General features: G+C 38.1%; 1 protein-coding gene across 2 annotated transcripts in view; it reads left to right on the plus strand.

Annotated features, from left to right (window-relative positions):
* The first annotated feature begins 3,010 nt into the window (after positions 1–3,010).
* snu (ABC-type transporter snustorr) overlaps positions 3,011–20,264 on the plus strand; it is a 152,262-nt gene continuing 135,008 nt past the window's right edge. Inside the window, exon 1 of one of the 2 annotated variants that reach the window (XM_028323186.1) lies at positions 3,011–3,232. The gene's annotated coding sequence lies outside the window, so the exon portion shown is untranslated. Of the gene's footprint in view, positions 3,233–10,093; positions 10,323–20,264 lie in introns of those variants that run through there. The other variant, XM_028323185.1, reaches the window with a different exon arrangement.

A 20,264-nucleotide genomic window follows, 5' to 3' on the forward strand; every position in this document is an offset into this window, starting at 1 on the left:
GACGGCAGACGGTAGTGTAACGTCAACAAAAGCCGAGGTTCTGGGTGAGATCGAAAGGTTTTATGGACAGTTATATACCTCGGTCACCAAACCTGTTGATAGCTCAGCCACAGATCCAAGAGCTAAGCTAACCCGACACTATACCGAAGATATCCCGGATATCAGCCTATACGAGATTAGGATGGCTCTCAAACAACTTAAGAACAACAAGGCACCGGGTGATGACGGAATAACCTCGGAGCTTCTGAACGCGGGTGGTACACCTATACTGAAGGTCCTCCAGAGGCTCTTTAACTCCGTTTTACTCGAGGGAATAACGCCAGAGGCATGGAACAGAAGCGTGGTGGTGCTTTTCTTCAAGAAAGGAGATAACACCTTACTGAAGAATTACAGACCCATCTCGCTTCTGAGCCATGTTTACAAGCTGTTTTCGAGAGTCATCACGAATATCCCATCAAAAACAATACTTGTCAAAAAAACCAAGTCTCGCAACTCAGTTGTTCTACGGTAAAAAGTTGTGAGATCCATGTAATACCAAGTCCAGGCCAGGAAATCTTTAACGTTTTACATAAATATATTGACTTGGCCATCGCATGAAAACACGTGTAAATTAAATTATTTAGTGCGATGGCCAAGTCAATAATTTATGTAAAACGTTAAAGATTTCCTGGCCTGGACTTGGTATTACATGGATCTCACAACTTTTTACCGTAGAACAACTGAGTTGCGAGACTTGGTTTTTTTGACAAGTATTGTTATTGATGGGATTACGTTTTACACTTCCCAATATAATTTTAGTCCTACTGATTGTATTGCATATGTTGAACTCACTAGTAACTTAAATTATGCTTCTTTTACGTACTAAATGTTATTCAGATGTAGGCATTGCTATAAAATTGATGAGATCAAAATCCGTCCAATATTGGTCCGGAAATGTTCACAAACTATGAACTGTAAAACATTGCTATAGCCTAAAAATCAGGCGCGTATTTTTTTAAACTGGATAAACATTGCCGTTTAGCAGATTTAAGGCGCTTTGCCTATCTTAAGGTAAGCTGTCTCAACTCCAAAAGTCCCTGGTTCGATTCCAAGCGGGGATACTGCTTGGTTTGTACTTAGTTGGTCTGGCTAGCAGCCATCTTACCTATAACGCTATTTCGTGCTAGCCGTACAGAGCGTCTATGTGATGTCACGGCCACCAGGTGTGCGGTTAACTCGATTGGAATTGTACCACCCGTATTCACATACGATGCTTGCTTAAGAGAAGCAGAAACGCTGTGCGAAGTCGAACGCACAGCGTTGAATAGATTCTGTGATTGGTTTGTGTGTCACTCCGTCTGTGAATAGGTTTTTGGGACCCTGTGCGTCCACGTGCACAGTAATGTTTGTAAATACGGGTGTAATGCCCGTTTTTACCATCAATCCCTAATTTTATAATTCTATGAAAACAAAATTCCTGTTATGTGTTACCATAGGGGTCACTTAAAAAATAGTGATTGATGGTGAAAACAGGCATAAGTCTGCCGCCATAACAACAATGTTAAGATCGTTGTGTTTTGGCAGTTGGAGGGCAAGAGTGCCAGTTCCGTGGTTGAGGATTCGTGAAGTCGCTTCCACCTTCAGCTTGGTCATCAAGTTGGTGAGATGCAAGCCAAGAACTTCTCCATAGTAGGTATAAAATTATGCAATTTGTTTTTATTATCTAGAAAGCAGCCTTGGGGAATATTAACGTCAATTAGGCTGATATTGCCTAAAATGATGATGATTTTGAAATAAATGGAGGACACATACATATGTGGTTGCCTGTACTCAAATGTCACAAGTCTAGTCCACTTGTGATTTTTTTGCGTCTACATTTAGTGCATCATTAACTTTTTGCGCTGTATTTACGTTATTTATGGTATTACTTGGGGACCAGTTTTTTGATCCGTAAAGAACTAATAGTCAAATTGTATTAATGGTTAAATATTAACAAAATACTTATAAACTAATGGTTGAAATTGACTAAAAGTAATTGTATAGTACTGTTTAAAAGTTTTTCTGATATTCAACCATTAGTCGCTTAACTACGAATCAAAAAACTGGCAATCTAAAGCTGGTCTGACGAAGGAGGCGGAAAAAAATTGTTTAAAATACATACTAATAATGTTTTTATTCTCAATGACGAACTGGAGGTTTGTATAGAGACGTCATACAGTGTTAATTACACATTATGCTCCTGCGAAGCTAAACACGTGTTTACTTTACATGTATAGGGTTTTGTCTGTATTAGGGATGTTATGGATATGTATGTAGTTCCGGTTACGGATATTTTTTTATTTTACGGTTACGGATATCCATCATAACATCCTAGTTCTGTATAAAAATCATTTCATTTTGATGTTGCGTAAACATTTGACTCTACAGTCATCTTTGGGTTCTGTATATTAAAACAACATTTCGTTGCGTAAAGATTATTATTATATGGTCCGTCTTCTATTTGCCCAATCGTCGGAAGAAACCATTCGGAATTTGAACGGAAAATTCCAAACGGAAAAAAATTATAAGTGAGTGGTCAGCCTTAATTGACTTACAATTATCATCTTTTCTATTGATTTAATATGCGTTGTACCAAAATCGCTAAAAACGGACAGTATCGGGCTTGAAAAAAAGTTTATTAGTTGAAAAAACGACATTAACCTGTTATTATTTTTCATGAAAATAAATATTTCGTTTTTAATTTGCACTGTAAACCTGTATGCAAAATCGCGAAGACTATAGGACGTTCTCAATGGCGCAGTAATAACTAATAATTATGTTGACACTAACTAAACCTAACAGCCTCACTGGACGCAACTTATTTACCTATTGCGAAAACGGACAAACAACCATTAGTATATTGCAGCATGTAGTAATACGCTAGCTATAACGCGGCCATTTTGGAACGGCCGCGCGTGCATGCGGAAATGCAAGCGGTGCACAGCATTTTCCAATGATCGGTTGATCAACTCGAGGCTTCTGGTAAACAACATGGAATCGCCACAGCCGGCGTAGCCACCAACCGCGACGAACGTGGCGAACCGCACTCCGTCGTATTCGGGATTCCAAACTCGAATTTGAGTGTTTTGGCGCGAATATACCCGTTGTGACAGTGACATATTCTTTTTTTTATAATTATTGAAACAGTGTGTTGTTAATAGAGTGACATTAAAAACTTTTTGGTATTTGCGTATTGGATTTATTGAAATCGCTGGTGAGTTTTTATTTGATTTAATATAAATAAGTTTGGTATGTTATGCAAATGTTTTCTCCTAATTTTTATGTAATGTATCGATTGTAATGACGTAGGGCGTTTCGTTCGTAAATGAAAAAGTAAAAGTTTGACGGTGTATTGTCAAATTGTCGGCGAGTTAACGTACGGTAAGAAATCAAGGTGAGGAGAAAGTGGCTCGGGCGTGCCGCCGCAACCTGTGCGAAGATGACGCTTCTCTATAGGTACTTTATAGTGTACACATTACCCATTCAGTTCCGGGTTTGGGTGGGTGTTTTACATTTAAAAGTACCCACATATCATATTTCACTAAAAAAGAAAACTCACGCAAAGGCAACAACTGATTCTGCTTTCGGGAAACTTTAAGTTTTGTCTTTAAACAAAAAACTTCAGTTTTAATACTTAGTTTTGTAGAGAATGGCAGCAAAAAACTGCGTTATTAAGAATAAATCATAAGGAGTACCTACTTAGTCAATATCATCATAAGTAAATAAATTAAGTACAGTCTCACAAAGCTACAATTACTACGGCACGGGCTATAAATAAGTTATTTAAGTTTAAACGAGCAGCAGGTGAAAACTTAGAATCGAGGGACATGATGACCCTATAATAGAAACCAGTATATTTACATTTATCCGACAGTACCGTTGACCAACCGACTTTGGAAGTGACGTAATGGGCCTCTTCGAAGCTAAATGTAAACAAATAAGAGGTCACGAAGTTGAGAACTACGACGCACGCTAACACTGGCATCTTATAAAGGTTTTAAAAGAAAAACTTTTTGGTAATAAAACAAAAAAGAAAGGTATTCTAAACTTACAATTTAGGGCACCAAAAAGGCATTAGTTTACTGTTGAAGCACTAGTATGTGCAAGCCCGTATCACGAAATGAAAAAACAAGACACAATACAGACACAGACAACAAAAAAGGACAATGACCAAAAGTGGTCCAAATGTCCACCACCAATGAGACCTATATTGGCTTATAGTCCATTAAATAGAGATTAACTTTCAGTATGGGACGAAAAAAAAAATAAGCTGTCAGTAAAAAGTTATGACTGTTTGAAAAAATGTAGTAGTTTACGTGCTAATCTCTGGAATTACTGGTCCGATTTGAAAAAATATTTTTGTTATGGATAGCCCATTTATCAAGGATGGTTTTAAGATAAATAACATCACCCAACAACCAATAGGAGCGGAGCAGTAAAGACAAATGTCGTAAAAATGGGAAACATTATTCTAACAATTCTCACGCGTACAAAGTCGAAGGCACAGCTAGTATAATATTTAATAAAGTTCATCTATAACCCCGCGCCACATGCGACATGACATAACATGCGTAGATTAGTCCAAAATGTGCAATGGATAGAATGATATCAAGAACATTTTTAGGATGAAAAGGTAAAAAACAGACTTTTCATTCAGTCATAACTTTTTACTGACAGCATATTTTTGATTGCGGTTTGGTTCAGTCAGTATTTAGTACACTATTTTACTACATAGGTCTCGTTAGTGGTGGACATTTGGACCACACTCCATACATTTTTGGTCATTGTCCTTTAGGTCGAGTTGCACCACTTTAATTTTAACCATAACTCTAACCATGATTGTGTTTTTACCCGACTGCGCCAGAGAAAGGTTATGCTTTTTGTTAGGAGTTGTTTGACAGACTTTTAACGTTTGACAAAATAAAATAAGATGGTGCAACTCAGTTTTATTCTGCTAGATTATTGGCTGCGATTCATGTCATTAAATTAATACGCGGAAATATGTCTTGATAGGTACTTGATGCCAGTCCTATAAAGCAGTTTATGGGTCATAACCATAACCATCAAATATGACCTTGAGGAGGATACCTGACGTACCTACACTTTGAGCGGTGGTAATTAAAGTTGACTAACAAAACTATATATCATTATCTGCACCATCATCATTATCATCAGCTCGTTTAGTCTCAACTGCATAACACGATACTTTAATTTGTCAGAGGCAAATGGAGCATACGGCCTACACTTCTCACGCTGTCCAGTATTTGAGACTTCCTATGAGGGGCATGAACACAATGAGTGTGCCCACACTCATGCCCGAATGAGTGTGCACACACCGAATGGTTGCCCAACCATTCGGTGGACCGACGATCTAGTAAAGATTGTAGAAAGCTCCTGGATGGGCAGCGCAAAACCGTCTTGGAAATCCTTAGGGGAGGATTTTGTCCAGCAGTGTTATTTGGCTGAAATTAGGCAATGGGCAGGGCACATAGTACGCAGAACTGACGGCAGATGGGGCAAGGTTCTGGAGTGGAGGCGTATGACGTACGGGAAAACGCAGAGTAGGACGTCCACCCACAACAACCTCATGGAGGTAGTAGATAGGCGCTGGATGAAGGCCGCTACCAACTCAGCAATGTGGAAATCATGGGGTAGGCCTATGTTCAGCAGTGGACGTCATGTGGCTCAATTGATTATGAACGAACGAAGTCGTGGGCAATGTAATCGAATAATAATCGTAATCGAACGCTTGTCGCATCGCATACAATCATCTCATCATAGCATCGTGATTATGACAATAAAGTCACCTTGTCAACTGGGCCAGTAATTGGCTATTACCCATACCTCATTTGCCTCATTAGCTATTCCATTGTTAGGTGTTGCATCGTCGGAACACNCGTCACACTAGGGAGGGGGGGGTCTCAGAAATGTGACCACCTGTGACAAGGACGGAGGGGGGGGGGGTCAAAAAATCATGAAATTCGTGTGACGTACTTTATGGATGGCCCCTTTGCTAAATTCACATTCATCAAACGCGCGTATTCTGAACTAGCGGCCGCCCGCGACTTTGTACGCGTTGATCCCGTTTTACCCTAAGGGGGTGGAGTTTCGGAAAATCTTTTCTTAGCAGATGTCTACGTCATAACATCTATCTGCATGCCAAATTTCAGCCCGATCCGTCCAGTAGTTTTGGCTGTGCGTTGATAGATCACTATGTCAGTCAGTCAGTTCCCTTTGAGATATACATTTAGATTTTTACAAGAACTATCTGTACCTGGAATGTCGTTTGTCAAAATCCTTCTCAAGTCTTCTTATTTATGTTTGCTAAATTCACATTCATCAAACGCGCGTATTCAGATTTTTAGATTGGAATGCTCATCCTCCTCCACTCAAGCATGAACTTGATAAGAATAGCTCACATTTAAATAACAAATCAGAACGCTCAAGCTATAAATTTCAGTTCAGAAACCGGGCCATAGTCGCTAAGCTGTCTGTAAATAGTGAGAAATTTAATAATACTTCGTTTATTTTTCGAAATACATTAACAAAAACTTTCTGCCAGAACATATTTATTTATGTTATTTATTTAGTAATTTTAAATAGATGTATTTTCACACAATAAACATGTTTTCACTGATTCATTGTCTCAGAATAAATACGACATTGCATCATTAGTATTTTTTATACTAGTAGCGCTATCTTAGCTGCTTTTTTGTAATGTTTCTTGTTAAATATATTATGAACTTGTTTAATATTTAACATTTTTGTTTACAGCGACAATGTGAGGAGAGACAAGGTGAAACAGATCTACAAGGAAGCTTCGATACAACAGGGCGAGCTGAACAAACTAAAACGAATGAAGTGAAAATAGTGCAACCTTGTAAATATACAATTTTATGTAAGCCAGTCTTTTTTTACTACCTTATCAGCGAAAGTTGAGGCGAATATTTACTTACAGAATACACTACACGTTTAAGTTCAAATATCAAATACACTAATGCCCAGTCTGTGAGCACGTAGAATTTTGTCCAATGACCCCAAGCTACTGACGGGCGCCTGCAGTGAGTGTGCGAGCGCGACAGCAACATTACGCGCAAGCGATAAGGATGGGTAGCTTGGGTTCATTGGACAAAATTCTACATGCTCGCAGTCCAGACTATAGCTACCTCCCTCGTCTTAAATGTCTGCAAGTGAGACAGAAAGCACTTGATCCGATACGTAAAACGTATGACAGCGTATACATACAAATCATTGCTTACGGCCTCAACTTTTGTTGTGTGACCAAATCTTTATGTTTTATTTCTGTACAATATATTTTGGTATCCATCAATACGCGATACGCCTGTAAAAAGTTCTAAAAGTTTTTTTCGTAATTACGTTTTTACACTTCTCAATATAATTTTAGTCCTACTGATTGTATTATGTTGAACTCACTAGTAACTTATATTATGCTTCTTTCGCGTACTAAATGTAATTCAGATGTACTAAATGTAATTGCTATAAAATTGATGAGATCAAAATCCGTCCAATATTGGTCCGGAAATGTTCACAAACTATGAACTGTAAAACATTGCTATAGCCTAAAAGTCAGGCGCGTCGTGTTTTAGACTTTGGATAGACATTGCCGTTGAGCAGATTTAAGGCGCTTTGCCTATCTTAAGGTAAGCTGTCTCAAACCCAGAAGTCCCGGGTTCGATTCCAAGCGGGGATACTGCTTGGTTTGTTCTTAGTTCGTCTGGCTAGCAACCATCTTACCTACAACGCGGTCGAGGCGTACCTGATGGCCGTGACATCACATCGACGCTCTGTACGGCTAACACGAAAAACTTGCGAGTTCGAATCGTTTGCGTATTCGAATCGCCATCAAAAGATTTAGTACGAAAACTACAACAGCACCCTTGTGAACGTGTCGTAAAGTGAACTTAGTATGAGAAATGGTTGCACGAAACTTATTTGGAGAATCTAAATTGTCACGTTATCGTTTCATTCGAAGCTTGAGTATCGAATTTTGTCGAATACACAAACGATTCGAAGACGAAAGTTGTTCATGCTAAAGCCCGGCTTGTGAGCACGTAGAATTTTGTCCAATGACCCCAAGCTACCCATTCTTATCGCTCGCGCGTAATTATATTGCTGTCGCGACTGTGCTACGGGCGCGCGTAGTGAGCGTGCGAGCGCGACAGCAACAATTACGCGCGAGCGATAAGGATGGGTAGCTTGGGGTCATTGGACAATATTCTACGTGCTCGCAGACCAGACTATAGAGGTACTGGTACGTATGCATGGGGCGAATGCGGGGTGGTGTACGGGTAAGTGGGAGAGAGACTGGCATTCCAGCAAGTTAACTCGATTTGGATTGTACCACCCGTATTCATAAATGATTCGAACGAATTCGAAGACGAACGCACAGCGTTGAATAGAGCTCTGTGATTGATTTGTGTGTTACTCAGCCATGTTTTGTCTGTGAATAGCTTTTTGGGACCCTGTGCGTCCACGCGCACTGTGAGACCTCATAGTAATGTTTGTGAATACGGGTGTAAGTCTGTCGCCATAACAACAATGTTAAGATCGTTGTGTTTTGGCAGTTGGAGGGCAAGAGTGCCAGTTCCGTGGTTGAGGATTCGTGAAGTCGCTTCCACCTTCAGCTTGGTCATCAAGTTGGTGAGATGCAAGCCAAGAACTTTTCCATAGTAGGTAAAAAATTATGCAATTTGTTTTTATTATCTAAAAAGCAGCCTTGGGGAATATTAACGTCAATTAGGCTGCTATTGCCTAAAATGATGATGATTTTGAAATAACCTTCAAATTAATGGAATATTAACCGGCTGAAGACACATGTGGTTCTCTGTACTCAAATGTCACAAGTCTGGTCCACTTGTGATTTTTTTGCGTCTACCTTTAGTGCACTATTAATTTTTTGCGCTGTATTTAGGTTTATTTATGGTATTACTTGGGGACCAGTTTTTTGATCCGTGAAGAACTAATAGTCAAATTGTATTAATGGTTAAATATTAACAAAATACTTATAAACTAATGGTTGAAATTGACTAAAAGTAATTGTATGTAAAGTACTGTTTATAAACGTTTTTCTGATATTCAACCATTAGTCGCTTAACACGGATCAAAAAACTGGCAATCTAAAGCTGGTCTGACGAAGGAGGCGGAAAAAAAATGTTTAAAATACATACTAATAATGTTTTTATTCTCAATGACGAACTGGAGGTTTGTATAGAGACGTCATACAGTGTTAATTACACATTATGCTCCTGCGAAGCTAAACACGTGTTTACTTTGCATGTACCTATAGGGTTCTGTATTAGGGATGTTTTGGATATGTGTATGTAGTTCCGGTTACGGATATTTTTTAATTTCATATTTAGATATCCGAAAGTTTCGGTTACGGATATCTATAACATCCTAGTTCTGTATAAAAATCATTTTGATGTTGCGTAAACATTTAACTCGACAGTCATCTTTGGGTTCTGTATATTAAAACAACATTTCGTTGCGTAAAGATTATTATTATATGGTCCGTCTTCTATTTGCCCAATCGTCGGAAGAAACCGTTCGGAATTTGAACGGAAAATTCCAAACGGAAAAAATTGAATAAGTGAGTGGTCAGCCTTAATTGACTTACAATTTATCATCTTTTCTATTGATTTAATATGCGGTGTACCAAAATCTGTAAAAAACCGAAAATATCGGGCTTAAAAGTTTATTAGTTGAAAAAATGGGTTAACGACATTAACCTGTTATTATTTTTCATGAAAATAAATATTTTGTTTTTAATTTGCACTGTAAACCTGTATGCAAAATCGCGAAGACTATAGGACGCTCTCGATGGCGCAGTAATAACTAATAATTATGTTGACATTAACTAAACCTAACAGCCTCACTGGACGCAACTTATTTACCTATTGTGAAAACGGACAAACAACCATTAGTATATTGCAGCATGTAGTAATACACTAGCTATAACGCGGCCATTTTGAAACGGCCGCGCGTGCATGCGGAAATGCAAGCGGTGCACAGCATTTTTCAATGATCGGTTGATCAACTCGAGGCTCGGGCTTCTCGTAAACAAGGAATCGCCACAGCCGGCGTAGCCACCAACCGCGACGAACGTGGCGAAACGCACTCCATCGTATTCGGGATTCCAAACTCGAATTTGAGTGTTTTGGCGCGAATACACCCGTTGTGACAGTGACATATTCTTTTTTTTATAAATAATAAACAGTGTGTTGTTAATTGAGTGACATTAAAAACTTTTTGGTATTTGCGTATTGGATTTATTGAAATCGCTGGTGAGTTATTTGATTAAAAATATTAATAAGTTTGTTAAGTTATGCAAGTGTTTTCTCCTAATTTTTATGTAATGTATCGATTGTAATGACGTAGGGCGTTTCGTTCGTAAATGAAAAAGTAAAAGTTTGACGGCGTATTGTCAAATTGTCGGCGAGTTAGCGTACGGTAAGAAATCAAGGTGAGGAGAAAGTGGCTCGGTCGTGCCGGCGCAACCTGTGCGAAGATGATGCTTTTCTATAGGTACTTTATAGTGTACACATTACCCATTCAGTTCCGGGTTTGGGTGGGTGTTTTACATTTAAAAGTACCCACATATTTCACTAATAAAGAAAACTCACGCAAAGGCAACTACTGATTCTGCTTTCGGGAAACTTTAACTTTTGTCTTTAAACAAAAAACTACAGTTTTATTACTTAGTTTTGTAGAGAATGGCAGCAAAAAACTGCGTTATTAAGAATAAATCATAAGGTGTACCTACTTAGTCAAGATCATCATAAGTAAATAAATTAACTACAGTCTCACAAAGCTACAATTACTACGTTACGGGCTATAAATAAGGTATTTAAGTTTAAACGAGCAGCAGGTGAAAACTTAGAATCGAGGGACATGACCCTATAATAGAAACCAGTATATTTACATTTATCCGACAGTACCGTTGACCAACCGACTTTGGAAGTGACGTAATGGGCCTCTTCGAAGCTAAATGTAAACAAATAAGAGGTCACGAAGTTGAGAACGACGACGCACGCTAACACTGGCATGTTATAAAGGTTTTAAAAGAAAAACTTTTTGGTAATAAAACAAAAAGAAAAGCATTCTAAACTTACAATTTAGGGCACCAAAAAGGCATTAGTTTAATGTTGAAGCACATACTAGGCAAGCCCGTATCACAAAATGAAATAGAAAAGTTTTTTTACACAAAAAGCAAGCCACAATATAGACAACAAATTAAGGCCGAGATGCACCACCTTACTTTTAACCATAACTCTAAGCATAATCGGTGTTTTTACCCGACTGCGCCAGAAGAAGGTTATGCTTTTTGTTTGGAGTTTGACAGACTTTTGGCGTTTGCTGAGTTGAAATAAGATGGTGCAACCCAGTCTTATTCTGCTAGATTATTGGCTGTGATTCATGTCATTAATTTAATACTCGGAAATATGTCTTGATAGGTACTTGATGCCAGTTCTATAAAACAGTTTATGGGTCATAACCATAACCATCAAATATGACCTTGAGAGGATACCTGACGTACCTACACTCTGAGCGGTGGTAATTAAAGTTGTTGACAAACAAAACTATATATCATTGCATTATCTGCACCATCATAATTATCATCAGGTCTTTTAGTCTCAAGCTCAACTACAGAAACGATCCTCTAATTTGTCAGAGGCAAATGGAGCATACGGCCTACACTCCCCACATTGGCCAGTATCTATGTACTTCCTATGAGTAGCATGAATACAATGACGTAGTGTGGGCAAGCCATTCGGTGGACGGACGATCTAGTAAAGATTACAGGTAGCTCCTGGATGGGCAGCGCAAAACCGCCCTGGAAATCCTTAGAGGAGGCCTTTGTCTAGCATTGAATGAAACGAACGAAGCTGAAGTAGCAATGAGCAGGGCACATAGTACGCAGAACTGACGGCAGATGGGGCAAGGTTCTGGAGTGGAGGCGTATGACGTACCGGAAAACGCAGAGTAGGACGTCCACCCACAACAACCTCATGGAGGTAGTAGATAGGCGCTGGATGAAGGCCGCTACCAACTCAGCAATGTGGAACTCATGGGGTAGGCCTATGTTCAGCAGTGGACGTCCTGTGGCTCAATTGATTATGAACGAACGAAGTCGTGGGCAATGTAATCGAATAATAATCGTAATCGAACGCTTGTCGCATCGCATACAATCATCTCATCATAGCATCGTGATTATGACAATAAAGTCACCTTGTCAACTGGGCCAGTAATTGGCTATTACCCATATCTCATTTGCCTCATTAGCTATTCCATTGTTAGGTGTTGCATCGTCGGAACACGACCCTGCGTTGCTCGATAATAACAATAATAACCACCACGCTTAATGACCATCCGATAATGAAATCGGTAAATTAATTTAATGACATTATCTAATATGATTCATGCTATTCATTATCCTAGTATGTTATAGCGAAACCTGACAGTTTTATAATCGTTGATCGGAAATCAAGACCTTCAGTTGGTTCTTTGAAGACAGTATTGCCGGATGGGGCAATAAGTTCTAATAAATATTACAACTTCCTTCGACAAACTTCTACCAAAATGGGGAGAAAATGCTATTTTCGTCTTAAGATAAAACGAAAATTCTCATTTTCTCCCATTCAGGAGAAGCCGATCGAGAAAAGATGGGAATGTCCCTAGAATTTTGAAGCATGAAGAAAATTTGGAAGCACGCAAGAAAGAAGCGTTACTTTTTCCCGTTATGTTCATATTGGGGCTCATAAACTCACTAATAACTAGTCAAGTATTTACGTTAATTAATCAAGAAACAAATTAGTAATTAGTGACATATTATTTTTAAGTAATGTTCCGTTATTTCATTTTCAATGTCTACTTAATTGTATTACCTTTATTTGCGTCAGTTACTTATTTCATTTCACTCGTTAGGTTGACATGGTAGGCGGTAGTTGGTAGATTTGTGACACTGGAGAATCCCAATGGCAGATAAGGTTGCTGGATTGAATCTTGCCGGCGACAATGTTAATGTTTGAGCTCGAGAATTGATTGCCAGAGTTAATAGGTGTTTTCGTATTGGACGTAGGTCTGAGAGTACCAATTCATATGAACCTATTTAATCTTGATGTAGCAAAACATGTGGACTTATTTTATAGCTGTAACAACTGTATACCATGTTTTATGCAAATAAACAATTATTCTATTCTATTCTATTCTATTCTATGATTATCAGTTATCCAACTCTATGAGTTACTTAGGTATACTTTTGAAGTTTTGGTTCTATCTGTCAAACGCTCATAATGGCTGGATTTTGGATAGGATCTAGGAATCTTGTGATGCGTGTGTGAAATATGGGCAGACAACGTCACGCAGAATGTTCATAAGTGCCAAATCTTAATATAAATTGAACAAAAAATATCCCTGAAAAAGAAAACGATCGCATAGATGTCAGTATTGTCAGTTTCAGCTGTAAAAACGCAGCTATTCAGTCCAAACGGGCGCAAAATCCGGCCTGTTGCAATCCAGCTGAAATGGAAGTGATTCGGTTCAGTAACACAGCCGAAAGCATACATTACGAAAACGGCGAGTTTCCTCGATTAACCACGTTATTACAAGTTCTTACTAATCAACGACTGCACGTGAACGAGCGGACGGCATATACGCTCCACATACAGAACGAAACGGATCTGTGGACTAGTAAAGAATTGCATTTCGTTCGTTGTTTGTTGTGTGCGTAAGCGCAGCGTGTCGACGGCCTGCCTGATTGGCAGACGACCGTTAACAGCACTTGCAGGCTGACTTGAGTCTATTTATTTCATATCATTCTGGCAAAACATTACATTCAGCATATGTTACGTTAGGTACCCGTATTCTTCTTCTTCTTTGAGTGTCACAAGTGTCTGAAGACTTTTAGTGGTTTTATCAAACCAGCGAGCGATCACTGGATCTACTGTTTGCTTTGTATAATTTTTATCAGTTCATTCATTCTCAATGAATGGACTGAAAATATAAATCTGTGCATGTTAACGCGTTTACAGTTCATGAACATGACGTTACTGTCAGTCTGATTGACCATGCATTCTTTCTCTTTTGAATTGAATTATCCTAATACAACTACATAACATGACACTGTACAGCTTGATGTGACGTTGTTTGTACACTGCATTCAGAATTCACTGTAGATTCAACGAGTATAAATGCCATATACATATGTATTTCTAGTAGCAGGAAATGCTGCCAATTTCACTTGCGACCTGTTTTTAGGGATAGTTCAGTAGTTTTTGCTATGCGTTCAATGTCATTAAAATTAATGACGCCGTTGTCGTCGCTAATTGACTTTATTCATTAGCTTGTGACGTGTTAAAGATTATTATCATCAGAAATAAACAGTGTAAGGACATGTTAGCAACACTTAACCTTGCATATGAGTTGACGAAGCTGGTCGTAGCTTTTACTTAATAATTTTGTATTAACCTTCTTTAGCTAGGTACGCCCAAAGTAGCCAAAAGGTTTGCAACGCGTCTTTGTGACAATAATGTGTGTGATAAGGTTGTGCTATCAATTTTTTGGTCACTTTGAGTGTCATGGACTATTTGACGCTGACTGTATAATTCATTCCTACTACTGCGACTCCTGTGTACCTAGGATCTACTGCTTGACCGCTAGTAAAATCCCAACCAGTATAAGTAACAGAAACCAGAACAGAAGTTTCACTAAGTGATGTCTAATCATTCGGCAGATTTTCCATCGCGTCCCTCATAAGACCCATCTGTTAATCCCAACCACTAAGGCCCAGAACAGACGGTGTAACGCAACTGCAACGAAACTGCAACTGCTAGTTACTTTTGAGTTGCATCTAAGTTTCTGCCATAGCGTCCGTTGAGAGACCACACATGACGCGACCAGTTTGAAACTTTCAGTTTCAGTTTCATTCATAAGAATCATCAGAAAGTTGCAGTTTCGTTGCAGTTGCGTTTCACCGTCTGTTCTGGGTCTAAAGTAACAGCAACCATAGAAGTTTCACCAAGTGACCAAAGCGTACTTAGACTGCACCAAGCTCCTGTAGTAATTAGGACTAAAATAAGTTCCTCAAAACTGGCTGGAATGTCGAAAATGTCTAATCATTCGGCACAGCCGTTTTCCACCGCGTCCCACATAAGACCCGTCTGTTATGTAACGTTATGACTATCAGCCGACACCTTTCACTTGCCTGGTCCTTTTAATCGACGGACGTTGCCACATTTCTTTGCAGTATTGCTGCGAATGCTAAAACGGTATGTTAGGAGCTAATGGCAATTATAATAACCAACTAGCTTTTGCCTGCGGCTTCACCCACGTGAAAAGTTAGTCACAGATCGTCATAAATTATAGCCTATATGTTATTCCGGGTTATAAACAATAATGCTGTAAAGATTCATCAAAATCCGTTTCGTAGTTTTTGCGTGAAAGAGTAATAAACATCCAGACATCCACACACAAACTTTCGCGTTCATAATATTACTAGCTTTTGCCCGCGGCTTCACCCGCGTAAAAAGTTAGTCACAGATCGTCATAAATTATAGCCTATATGTTATTCCGAGTTATAAACAATAATACTGTAAAGTTTCAACAAAATCCGTTCAGTAGTTTTTGCGTGAAAGAGTAACAAACATCCACACAAACTTTCGCATTTATAATATTAGTAGGATAGTAGGATTATCTAATGCCTTAATGGCAACTGGACAAGGAGCAAGTAAACTTTAGTGGGCGGGATACATAGCCGTTGGGGCAGAATAGTGCTCGAGTGGCGGCCACGGATTGGGATTTTTGCAATGTGGTCAGTCCTCGCACTCGGTGGAACGACGTACAATCCAATCCGCACCTCGCTGGAATGCGACTCCCTCCCATTGACTCGATCGTCGATGTGATGTCGCGCGAAGCACCTAGATGCGGGCAGCGCAAGACTGATGGTTGTGAAATTCCTTGGGTCTTTGTCCAGCAATAGACGCCCCTATGGCTGAAATGATTATGAATATCTGACGGCAAGCAAGACACGGCTTCAAATGGTTTCGTCATTTTCAGTATACGGAGGATTCCTAATCCTAACACCCGTATTCACAAACGATGCTTGCTTAAGTGAAGCAGCAACGCTAAGCGAAGTCGAACACGTTGAATAGAGCTATGTGTTTGGTTCGTGTGTGTCACTCCGCCACTCAAGTATTGTCTATGTTACAATGTGTAGGTTTTTGGGACCCTGTGCATCCATGCGCACTGTGAGACCTCATAGTAATGTTAATGTCCTTTGTCTTGAAGACATACGACGAACAGATCATCGTCACTGATAGAACGGAAGTTTAACATTAAATAACAATTTTTCTGACCTTTTTTGGCATGTTACTGACTTTAAAACGAAGGAAATGTTCATGTTGACAAGCATTTGTCTACATGCTTGCGTATTGATTCTTGCAAATTGTAAATGAGTCATGCAATGTTGAGTTATCTTGATGATTTTGCATAGCGATGAGCATACCTTGTGGACTTTGAAGCTATTTTTTATTAATCTTCAGGTAAATGAATCATTTTCATAGATTTTGACGTCTACACGTCTTTTTTCTGACGCAACTTTGTGTAAAACTCCTTCAAATGTCTTCAGCAAGAATTTGAAAAGACTTTCTCTAATGTAAACAGAGTCCTATCCTCGTTTATGCTGCTTATTGTCTATTGGTCAAAAAGTAGGTCATCATCACACTTTTGTGTGTTTCATACATGAAAAGTAAATTCGTCATAATGCAATTACGTGTCAAAGTTTTTTATGATTTTCCCTGTGACGCGTCTGTCGACTCTGACAAAATTGACAATAACAGTTCTTCAACGACCTGATCTTGCCATGATAGTATTGACGTTGGAAGTTAAATTCTATTTTATTAATTAACTCCCCTTTTCTACTGTACCTACCTAACATATCGTGAATTAGTGGACAACACAAGTGAGGCTATCATTTGACTGTCCATTTAATTTTTATTTATTATTTCCGATAACTCGTAAATATAAATTAAACTTATTGTTTAACAATTTGTGTGTAGCCGGATTACCGGGTCCGGTGTTGCGAACCGGAAACCGGATTGTAACTATTATCTTGGGTTTGGCAACATTAATAGGCTGTACATCTGTTTCCGGCTACAAATTTTAAATGGGGAAGAGGAAGGACATAAGTAGTTGGAAATGGTACATACAACGTGCAGTAATCGGTTATTTTAGTAATAGAAAAAAAAATACTGAAGAGCTACGGACAAATTGGGTAAAGCCCGGTAAACGAAAAGTAGTGAGTTCTCACTTGAGGCATTAGATTTTTCAAGTTTTAGTTGACGTAATATAGACAGTCTTACTGTGGTAAGAGTATCTTATGTAGTTATGTGCTAAGATGTTAAATAAAGATACTCTGCCTTAGGGCTATACAAATACAACGATTTTAAAATTTTGAATAAGTAAACCTAGCAATTGAAGATTACTTCAGCATTTACAATAGAATACCCCATAATTATGTACCCCGTTGTACAACGGTGACCATGAAAAAGGTGTACGTAAAGGAAGCCGCCTCCGATAAGCAACCATGTCAAAGTTCAAGTGAGACGTAAATGGTTCTTGGGAAAGAACTTCCGTATTCCGTACCGTCTTGTATGAAGGATGGAGGATAACTGGTGACTTTTCGGTATAAATTTCTTCCGCTCCATCAAAACTGAGGGTTAACTGGTCGATCAATGTCGGTAACCTATAGGGCAGGTCTTCCCAAACTATTTTTATTGTGACGCTATTGGGTATTTGCATTTTTTTGCGAACTCTCCTCCCCTCCCTGATCAAGACTAAGTACCGTGTTTCGTAATAATGTTTTATCAGAAAATAACAAAAACAAAACAAAAATATTTATTTTACTTTGATGAATGGCTTCTAATTAGAAGGATGTGTCAAAAACTTACTGATGGATAAAAATGTACAAAGAAATTATCTTTTAATATGAACTTAATACATTTATTAACATTAACTGAATACATCAGGAAATATTATGTAAAACTATACTTGATAGAGGAGAATACAAAGCTAAAAAAAAATAACATGGTCCAACATTTTTATAATTACTTGCCTTGGTTTCTTTGCAACGGTATTTTTTATTCACTATTTTGTAATAGAAGAGATCACGTGTCCGATCTTAGATGCATTCCTTAACCGGTTCCACCCGGTTTAGTTCGAGTCGATGACCTAGTGGTCACTTCGAATTTTGACCTTGCAACACCGACCTTGAGATGCACCCGAAATTAGACCTAGTATTATGAGGATTAAAGGTCAAATTTAAGCTTTAGATACCTATGTGTGTTACGTAATGATTTTATAAAAGCCAGGTCAAGGTTTTCGAAGAGGTAACTCAAAATACTGTAATGAATGAAGTAAACATAAGAAGGTTAAGTTTCTGGTATTGGAAGATTGTTTCCTATATTTTGATGGGTTTATTCAATGACGTATATTATATTGACTGAGACACACTGAGATTCTAGCGCTTCTTCTTCTCAGCACTGGCCCATTGATTGTCCCGAAGCAGTGGTAGGGTTAATACTGGGACGTGTTAAAGTGCTTTTTAAAAGCAGACTTGCAAAAATAAAATGAGTCTTAAAAACAAATTAAAAAGCAAAGTAGAGCCGACAAGTATGTATTTCTTAATATACTGAAACTAAAGAAAACATAAATCATAACTTTCCTAGATGATCTAGAAGCAGGTTGGTGCAACAAAGGCAGCAGTTATAAAACATAATACTATTGTAACCCATTGTACTTTACCTACATAGTTGGCTCATTGCAAACTGATCAGTCGTACAGACAAACAGTCTCTTTCTTTTACTTAAATATAAGTAAATTAAATGATTTGATTGAAGTGTCAAAGTAGCACCTTTCAGGTCAATTAAAGTGTTCTTTACCATGATGTGCTAACCACTTGCCTTGAATTTTCTGTTGGTAAGTAGTTTGGTATAATAATATGATAATGTCGAAAAGCTTTATGAATGTCTTATAACATTATACAAACATAATTTTAAACTTATTTTATTATGTGATCCGGTGTAAAACTTTCGTTAAAAACCGTTTTTCTCAACTTTTCCGTTCTGTTTGTTTAGGCTGTCTTTACTTGGACTTTTTTAATTGAAACTGCTTTTCGACACATACAGGGTATCCCAAAATTAGCACGCCACACTGACACCGGAGGTAGCTGTCCCTAGAAAAGTTTAATGAGTTTCGAAATATGATCAATTTTAGTTATTAATCATAATCATAATCATAATCATTTATTTATTGCTTCATAAGTGTACATAGGTGGTGATCTTAAACTTAGTCTCAACTTATGACCCTGTAAGGGTGTTGCAAATCTTGTATCGTAGTAGGTACATTACTAAATATTCTACAATAGTTAGTAATAATTATTAATATTGATAATTTATTACTTGATATACTTATTCGATGCGTCTTAAGTTTACCTCCGTTGTTAGTGTGACGTACTAATTTTGGGTCACCCTGTATGTAATGTTGAAATAATGACATAGATTACGTATGAACCTCCAAGCTTAGATTTACCTGCATTTGACCACTGGGTCAGTGTCACCATGGTTGTTAGTTCCGTGGGACGCACACCAACAGACTTCAAACTATAAATTTTTATTGCAAAAACAACTCTTATAACGACTGAATAAGATGCAGCAGTGTCCAACTTGACGTGCTGTCCGTACAATATTGTCCATTGTTCTTGCTCGCGCTTTCAGTGTGAATTATTCTAATGTGTTTACATTACTTTGTTATTTTAATCTTTCAACAAATAACCCTGTATTTTCTTTGTCTGTGTGTTTACTTAGGTAACAATGTCCGTGTGCTGTGAATAGAAATGTATTCTAAATCAATATAATATGTTGTTTTACGCAATGGAAAATTACACTTGGGAAAAATCTATATTTTATAGAAATAATCATTCAGAAGATCCATGGTATAATCGTTGATGTACAGGTGATTTATGTATACAGAAAGATTAAATCGTTAATTTCTCGTCAAGTATTTCACAATGTTTATATTTCCACCTTATTTTGTTAAGATAAATGTAGAGATAAGTGTAAACAGATTTTACTTATTTATTTCTTTCTTTTTTGCCATATAAATTGATAATTACGCCAAACTTAGGTTGAGTTGCATCACCTTACCTTGAATAAGGTGATACAAAAAGGAGG

The sequence above is a fragment of the Ostrinia furnacalis genome, unplaced genomic scaffold, assembly GCF_004193835.3.
Source record: "Ostrinia furnacalis isolate ACB-3 unplaced genomic scaffold, ASM419383v2 OfSCF0620, whole genome shotgun sequence".
Classification (NCBI taxonomy): Eukaryota; Metazoa; Arthropoda; class Insecta; order Lepidoptera; family Crambidae; genus Ostrinia; species Ostrinia furnacalis.